This window comes from Equus caballus, chromosome 20 (assembly GCF_041296265.1).
Source record: "Equus caballus isolate H_3958 breed thoroughbred chromosome 20, TB-T2T, whole genome shotgun sequence".
NCBI classification, from domain to species: domain Eukaryota; kingdom Metazoa; phylum Chordata; class Mammalia; order Perissodactyla; family Equidae; genus Equus; species Equus caballus.
Genome location: NC_091703.1, coordinates 65,429,257 through 65,438,748, shown reverse-complemented (window position 1 = coordinate 65,438,748; position 9,492 = coordinate 65,429,257).

Genomic DNA, 9,492 nt, shown 5'->3' with positions numbered 1-9,492 from the left:
GTTATGTAGCTCACATGTCCAGCGGGCTCAGCTAGTTTCTCTGCTCTGGGTACCACAGGCTGAAATCTAAGTGCCGGTCACCCTCAGGATCTTACCTGGAGGCTCCAAAGGAGAATCCACGTCCAGGCTCATTCAGGTTGTTGGCAGAATTCGGTTCCGCGTCCTCATAGCGCTAAATTCCTCATTTCCTCGCTGGCTGTTTGCTAGGGCTGTCCTCTGCTTCCAGAGGCTGCCTGCATTCCCGGCCTGTGGCCTTCTTTCTCCATCTTTAAAGCCAGCAACAGTAGGTCCCGTCTTTCTCATACTTCCCTCCCTGACCTCCCCTTTTGTCTCATTGTTCCTGCCTCCTTTTCTGCTGCATCTTTCTGATTAACTCTTCCATTTTCCTCTCCTACTTTTAAGCACCTTGCTTAATAATATATTGGCCCCAGCTGAATAATCCGGGATAATATTGCTATTTTAATGCCATCCCCATAACCACATTGACAAGTGATTAGACTTTCTGTTTTGCCACATAAAGTAACATTGTTCAGGAAATTAGGGCACGGAAATCTTTGGGAGCTCATTACTCTGCTTATCACAGTCCACTTTAGGCCCTCAAAATTCATGCCCATCCCGCATATCAAAAGACAGTCGTCTCATCCCAGATCCCCAAAGATCTCATCCCACAACAGCATGAACTTCAATTCAAAAATCTCATCAAAGTTCCATCACCTCTAAAGCCCGGATCTAATCACCTAATTCATCTAAATCAGGTGTGAGTGGAACTCTGGGTATAATCCTTCTTGGGGCACAATTTTTCTCACAAAAACTGTGAAACTAAAGAAACAATTTATTTGTTCCAAACACGCAATGATGTGACAGGTATTGGATAACAGTTATAGACGTTCTGGTTCAAAAGGGAGAACATGGAAGGATGGAAGGAGTTGCTGGTGCCAAGCGATTTTGAAATCCAGTCGTGCAAACTCCATTAGATTTCAAGGTTTGGGAAGAAAAATCCTCTGTGGTTCTTGGCTACACCCTCTGGACTCTGGGTCCCTTCCTCTGAATCATGCTTCCTGTTTCTTGGAAGGTAGCACATGTTTGCAGCTGAGCAGTTTTATCAGCCTGTTTTCCGCAGGTAGAATTGTGGGGGTTTGATAGCCTCCTTCATTTCATACTCTCTGCCTCTTCCACTCCTAGCAGGCTGTGTTTCTGTGGTCATCATGTTCTCAAGAATGCATCACGAGTTTGCCACGTATGCAGTGGGGATTCATCTTGTGCACAGATCTTTCCCAGATAATCTCGTCTCTGTTTACGGCTTCTGTTGATATGGCTGAAGGGATCCATGAATCATACCTTTAGTCTCTTCAATAGCCCTTTGTGCAGCTGAATATTCTGACCTTTTGAGCTTTCTAAGGTGTTAGCAAAAGGTTTTACAGACATACCTGGGCTTTTCCTCCGTATCATGTCTTCCTCACAGGAGGGTCTCTTCAAAGCCAGCAAGGGTGGGTCAAGCCCTCCTCAGGTTTTGAATCTCTCTGATCTCCCCCTCTGCCTCTTTTGTTTTCTGCCACATCTCTCTGACTGACCATAGCCAGAAAAATTTCTCTACTTTTAAGAGCACACCTTCAGAATCCAAGATAATCTCCCTATTTAAGGATTCGTAACCTTAATCATGCTTTCAAAGTCTCTTTTTCCTTGTAACATAACATTCACAGTTTCTGGGGATTAATTAGCATGTGGACATATTTGGGATATCATTATTCTTCCTACCACAGATTATAATCCCACACACCTATCAAGTCACGGTCAGAATAAGAGAGGGGAGCTGGAAACTGAAGAGAAAAATAGCTCCTGGGAGCCAAAGGAAAGTGGAAAGCACTCGGAGTCTTATGGACCTCAGGTCTCAGAGTAGCTACATAGGCTGGTGGCTTGGAGCGCTGAGCAATCGCTTGGAAGCCTGACAAACCCAGAAAAGCCTTTCTGGTTTGAACCAGGAAGGTAAGCTTAGGAGCAAGGAAGCCCAAGTAGAAAAAAAATTGCCTCCATCTGTAGCCATCATGAACAAGTCTGATCAGGAGTTTGACAGTATGAGAGTCAAGGGGTATGGTGGCCTCATGGACCAACACTGAACTCTGCTCTTTTACGTTAACTAAGTGTTTTAATTTAGTTCTGTGGTAAGAGTCCTAGCATGCTTGTCTCATACTGCAGATATTTTCACGAATGCAAGGCTTGGGTGGATAATAAACAGGGAACATCAAATTCCTTGATATGATTTCCTTGGAGAACTCCTGTTGGGGTGTTTGATGGACCTTTACCCGGTCGGAACAGAGTCATAACAGCTACAGTCACGGAACAGTGTGGTAACGGCATCTCTATTTTTTCCTGCAGTAGAATTATTCATCTGGATCATGGGTCACGCTCCCTCTAAGCAGGCGGCTCTATAGGAGTAGCAGATATCCACAAGCAAATCATATTAAGATGGGCTGTGAGACTGAAATAAGAAACTTCTGAATCCTAGAAGAGTGTGCAGGAATCTATTTAAGGACTCTGCCATTTCCGTCTGCTGTAATTTAAATTACATTGCCAGTGTGACGTTTAAACGGTCTCGTGCTAGAAAATCAATCAGAGAACCTCATTCATTTCAGTTTGCTTTTCTGCACTGTTGGCTCGCGAGTACAGATGTATGATGAGAAGCGTATTGAGCTCAGCCCACAGGTCACGGTTTCAAGGCTCTCGGAACTAAGACTGACCTCAGTGTGCTCATCCTCCACTCCCTGCCCTGGAGGCCTGCTTTCTAAACGGGACGCCTTCCAAATCCCTTCCACAGGGGCAAATGAAAGCAACTGAGAGTTTGAAACAAGCCAGCATCTAGTAGTTCACACAATATGTTTAATGAGGAAGCTAAATATTAAATTATAATTTTATTCTAATTGTCAAGAGTTTGGACTTAGGCCACAGTAATAACTGGAAGATTTCTCTTTTTTTTTTGGTGGTGAAATGAAGACTGTGGTCTGGTAGTAAAGCTCCACATGTGCGTGTGCGTGTGCGTGTGCGTGCACGTGCGCGTGCGCGTGTGCCTGTGCGTGTGCCTGTGCGTGTGCGTGTGCCTGTGCGTGTGCGTGTGCGTGCGCGTGTGCGTGTGTGTGTGTGCGTGTGCGTGTGCGTATTGGCTATTTTCCCTGTTTAATGTCTTTCTCAAAGCTGTGGTACTTAGTACTCGTGTGTGCTGGTGCTTACTTCCTGGAGCACTGTGTTTGAAGTCCACTCCTGAACACCATTTAGTCCTGTGTGAGTCACTGTTCTTCACGATCCATGATCGCCTGGGACAGCGTGGACCCGGGCGGGGGCGTGGGAGAGAGTTTGTCTTTTGGCTTACCTAGATTTACGCCCATCTAGTTTTATTTCTTCTTATTGTTCCGTGGGGTGGCGTCCCTACATTTCCTACCCTATGTCACAGATAGAATAGTCTGGTTTTACTCTAAGATGAAGGAATTTAAGGCACGGGCCTCAGAGATTTAAGAATTGTGACCTCCGTTTAGGACTTTGTTGGTGTCAAACAGTCTCACCTGGTGCCACTTGTCATCTGCTTCTCAGCCTGTGGCAGGGACCTCTCCAGTTGTCCCCTAGGTACCTCGGCTCACAGCTCACGTGGGCTGAGGGGCAGGAACCAGAGGCAACTGGAGAGAACAAGAAGGTGCTGACAGATTTTTAAAGTTATTTGCAGAATGATGTGAGAGGCGACCTTTTCTCATACGTGCTCACCCACCCACCCCACCACAGAAACCTTCAGTCAGTTCTATTAATCATGTGAATGTTCTCTAGGAGTGGGCCTTTTATTTTTGGTGGAAATTGATGAAAGGTTTGTATCTTCTGTCCAAATTGAAGTAGAGATACATTCATGGATGCAAGAACCAAAAAGCAGAGGAGGCCTTGAGAATAGAATCAGCTGAAAATCAGCAAAGTCCTACGAAGGGCTTTGGACTTGCACAGACCAGGCAATTTCATGTAGAACTCAGGGAATGGGGAGACCCCAGTTCCTGTCTGCATCATGCTTGTTAACACAATAAAGTGTTTAAACGTCGCCATCAAAACCTTTGCATCACATGTAGGTGTTAGTTGAAAGTTGAGATCAATAGAAGCATTATCTCTTGCAAAAGGACACAGCACAAACGAGATCTTTGCCTTCTTGACAGAGACTTCCAGATCCGATATTCCAATCTGGGAGGACTTGGAAAAACCAGATTGGGGTCGTCTTCTGGGATCTCTAAACCTAATTCCAACCTTCATACCATTTCTTCCTTCCTACTCTTACTGCAGCCTGTACCTGAAAATTACACAAAGCCAAAGGAGCTTTCCTGACAGAGGTGGACCACTGATGACAGCTCGCTCCCACTGACGGGGGGCTGGCTGCTGGGCAGCCACGTGGAGGATGATGCACCCACCAGTCTTTGATATCACCTTGGCTATTTCCCAAACTGTGGTCAACGTAGTCCAAAATATTCCAGGAAATCTGCCGTTCCAAAACTGAAAGCTTGCTGTCTCTTCAGGATCTGTGACCACACATCTGGGAGCAAGGGGTCTGCTCCTTATTTGCGCTTGGGCAACTGTACAGGGAAAAGTTGTTTTAAATATGAAGGGGGTTCTGAGTTTTTAATTTCTCACTGAAAGAAAAGCTTTTTGATCCTTGCCCTGACCTACTTAGACCCTACCAAGCAGACATTGCTGGACAAACAAGAGCCTTCCTGTCTACTGCGAGAGCCAGAAAAATGATGCGAAGAGCACACCAGGTCCATTTATAACATAAAACTGTTTAAGCCGCACCTAGGAGCATTCCAATTGCGAGTTTTCAGACTTCGTGTATTTCTGTAACATTTGAAGAAAGATGGTGGAAATTTCCCTGAACTCTTAAATTTTAGATATTTTATCATTTGGTACTGTATTTAAGATATAAATAGAGAGAGAGTTATTAAGTGTGTGAGAGTTACTGGTTTACTTGAATATCACGTTAAGAAATCTTTTGAAATGTGTAAAGCTGCAGCTATAAACATGCTGCTTAAGAGCTGGATATGTCATTGATGGGCCTGCACATCTTGAAATAACTGGAAACAGGATTTCCTGAATGATATATTTGTTATACCTAACTTTCCTCTGCTGCCAGGTACTGAAAATAAGGAAAGAAAAACACGGTACTAAGAAAGACGGGGTGAATATATATCATATATATAAATATATATGTATAAATTATATATATATATTTTTTGCTAACAAGGGTGCAACTAAGAAAAAGAGAAGTTGGCAGACTGTGCTAAGATGAATTTCGTGTGTTTTTTGAATCTTGGTGGAATCACTCTGGGTTTGAAGTCCTAAATTTTGATGGTGAACAAATTTGATTTGGCTCAATATTTATTGGCTCACCTAGCATAAATTGTTATAACTTCACCCTGTTTTCTCCAGTATTTTTCTCCAGTATTTCCTAGAAGTTAAAAAAAATTTCCCTTGCTAAAATATTGCTTTAATAATAACTTAATAGTAAGATCTAACATGTATTGAGTGCGTCCATGTGATGGGCACGTGCTAAGCACTTTAATGCATCATTTCATTTAATCTCAGAACAACTCTGTGCAGTAGTGTCATTAACCCTGTTTTGCAGATGAAATTATTCAGGTTCTGTGAGGTTAGGTAACTTGACCACAAAGCTAGTAAATTGTGGAATGGTATATAATGATAATCGCTAAGATTTGTGTAGTAAATAATGTAACACATTAAATCTTCACATAAGCCCAACGATGAGGGAAAGAAGAGTGACAGAGAATAAGTAGTGAAGCCAGAGGTGGACCTTGTCAGTTCGACCGCAACTCTGAGTATTAAGTGTTTGCTATGAGTGTTAGGTTATAAAGATGTGCTGTCCAGTATGGTAGCCACTAGCCACATGTCACAATTCAAACTTAAATTAACATTTTTTAAAAAGTTCAGCTCTTTCGTCATGCACTAGCTACATTCAAGTGCTCAACAGCCTCACACGGCTGGTGGCTACCATATTGGACAGTGCCGACTACAGCACACTTCCATCATCTCAGAAAGTTCTATTGAACGGTGCTGCTCCAGAGGCGCTATGCCAGTGTTTTCCTGATGAAATTTTAGTGAAATAATGTGGACTTCAGGAAGAGATTTGGGAAACACTTGCGTTTTATTGCCAACACATGAACTAATCATCATTTGAGGTGGACTAATTTTACTGATGGCTCATCTAATTAATTTTATTTTTATTCTTTTTATCACAAATTCCCTGGGAGGAAAGTTTCTGATTTTGTCCCTAAATTCTGGAAATTTTGGATCCTTATTTTGGATCTGTCGTTCCCTTGTCATGGGTTACACAACTTCTAGTAAATTTCCATTTGGGAATATTATGTGGCAAAAAGATTTTCAAGGAAACAAGAGGTGCAAGAGAGTATTAAAAATCTACTCTAGAAGTTGGAATTCTTCCGATATATAAATTTACGTGTTCCTTAGCTAAGAAGAATACTGCTGTTGAAATAAACCATTTCATTCTATTTAGTCATTTGAAACATCTCGTCTTTTCTGAATGGCATATGTTGCTCTATTTTAATGCTGTTTCAAGAATAATCAAGAAGAAATATCCTTACGTTGAATATCTTTGTATTTTCATGTGTATCTAAGTTGAGTTCTTCTCCCCTCGTTTCCTGTATTTAAAATAATTAAATAAGAGGAGAAAATGAAGCTTACTGCCTAAACGCTGACATTCTGGGTACCTGTTGGAATTATTCCAACTTATGAAGGAGTTCAGAATGATAATTTCAGAACTTATTGGATGCATTTCAGATGGAGACCTATTTCTATGGTAACATATTAGGTTTACAGACTGAAAGACTATTACAAACAGCATTAACTAAAATTGCACATGCACAGGATGACTCCCCTCCTTCTCTAGAAAACTCATTGAAAGAAAAAACAAAGCTAGGGCAGACTGAACCCACTCCCAGTTGCCTGTAACCATTCTCTAGTCACCTATAGGTTGTCCTACCCAGCCCTAGAAATAATCAATTTCACAGACAGTATGTGCTATCTGAGGGGAGGGGTTTCCTTATCAGGGCAGTGCTGGAGTCCCAGTACTAGTTAGGTAAGGAAGTGATTACTGGCAGGTTACTTGTGGGAGCCTCTTGCCAGGCGGCATCAGCTAGGCACATGAGTCAGAGGTGAATCTAAGATCTGGGGCTGGGAGTGAGTAGTTCAGGCACCGGAGGAAACAAAACAAGATTGAAAAGAAGGACTAGACTCAACATGGAGAAACCACTGGGGAGCAGCAGGGAAAAAATGGGGTAATTTGGGCCTGGGGTGGTGAATGTAGAGTCTCTGAGGAGGATAGTGCTGTGCTGTGCTAAGCTGCAAGTGGAGATCTTTAAGGAAAGGACCATGAGCTTTATCTAGTGTGGAGTTTTAGGTCCTGGCCAGTGTTGAGAAATAATTCTCCATGAGTCTCTTAAATTTCTCTACATCTTATGAGCAGAGGCATTGACTCTCTTTATTCCAGATTATATTCTCAAGGATGATGGTATAGTGAACAGCCTTGGAAGACAGAGACGGCGTCTCTATCCGGAGTAAGGGTCGGGTTCATTTATGCTTCGGTGTAATGAATATGTCTCCCTCTAGGATAAGGTCTGACAGGCTTACTGGCCATTGGGAAAGATTTGGGTTTCCTAAGTTCTCTGCAACACGCCCCACTACACGTGCAGGTGTTACCTGGCCTTCTTCACATCACCCTGTGGGAACCGGGGCCCAGGCAACCAGCACAAATGCTCATACTCTGGCTACAGCTAACTGTCCTTTGTCTCTGACCCAGGAATCTTTTGTCTTCTGCCACCACCTCTGAATCTGTGAGAGCCTATCTTGTTAGCTTGCAAGTAGGGTAAAATTCTGAGCCCCTCACAGTCTTCAACAGTCAGTATGGTTTGGCAATGATCTTCATCTTCCTCAGCTTGAGCCCAGAAATACTGTAAAAGATACTGTTATTACCCGATGCGTCCATAAACCCTGGGCCTCAGCTTCCTTATGCTGTCCTCACTGTCGGGAGGTGCAAGGGTGAGAAGAGCCTGTGACTGTTTTGACTAGGATCCTGGAATCTCTTGCCGCCCTGTTTCCCAATATCTCTAGTGTAAACGATGGAAAGAGAGAATCTGTAGTTACCCATATGTGTTGACTTGCACTGGATTTTGTGTTTACCAATAGCATCTAGTTTTAATCTTTTTGTCATGGTTGTATTTATGTAGAAGCACTATATAATAATTTTGTCATTTTGTTTAGATTGCTTAATTTTTATCACTAGTGGTCTCTATTATCTCACGTGGACACTGACACCTACCTTGAATTGGATTTGCGTTTCCCCCTCTTCCTTAGATTTGGCTGCTGTGACCTGCTATTCAGTACATATTGTATGGCTTGCCTGGGTGTGACATCGTGTTTGATGAGCCCCTCTTAGGAGATTGTTATGACCCAACTAATATGCAGGATATGGAGAAGATATTTATGTCACAACTGGGAAATATTAGAATTTTAATTATAATGTGAAAGGAAAAAATTATTAATTCTAAAACTATTTCTTGTTTTGTACTCTTGCAGAGGATCAAAAAAATAGATGTGGGGGGCAGGCCCCGTGGCCTAGTGGTTAAGTTCAGCATGCTCCACTTCAGTGGAGCCTGGGTTCAGTTCCCAGGCACAGATCTACAGCACTTGTCAGTGACTGTGCTGTGGTGGCAACTCACATACAAAACAGAGGAAATTGGTACAGATGTTAGCTCGGGGCAAATCTTCCTCAAGCAAAAAGAGGGAGATCGACAACACATGTTAGCTCAAGGCGAATGTTCCTCAGCAAAAGAAAATAGATGTGACTTACATTTTGCCGTTAGCAGGTCTAAGATGCTTTTGTGACTCTTTCCACCTGGTTTTGACTTGTTATTGGTGAGAATTCCAAGACACTTGAGCCAGGATTCTTCCAGATCACCTCCTCACCTACCTCGCGCCATTACAGCTTCACACAATGTCTAAGTTTCTAGGGGAAAAAAAGATGTGTGTAAAAATTTCTACCAAATGGAAACTGTAAAAGATGACTTCCCTTCTCAACAACTAGCTTGAGAGTTATTTCTGTTCTCTTCACATTCAAGTTCCTATGTAATGATGGGACCTTTTCAAAAATACACAAATTAGTGGTTTTAATTTGCAATTTCATTCACACTACAGAAGTATGGGAATTCTAATGGCACTGGCAATTAACATGTCCATTTGTGCCCAGTCTTGTCTTGCTAATATATAATGATTGGTGTGGAAAAGAGCAGAGCATAGGTCAATGGAGACATGACCTATAATTTCTAATCACGCATGTCTGGTGGCTTGCACTGAATTTGTAGTTAGAAACAGCACAGAGCTCTAATCCTTTGAATTGAATTTTTAAGCAAAAGCACTATTTAACTATTTTAGAGGTTTTTCTGTTTTTAT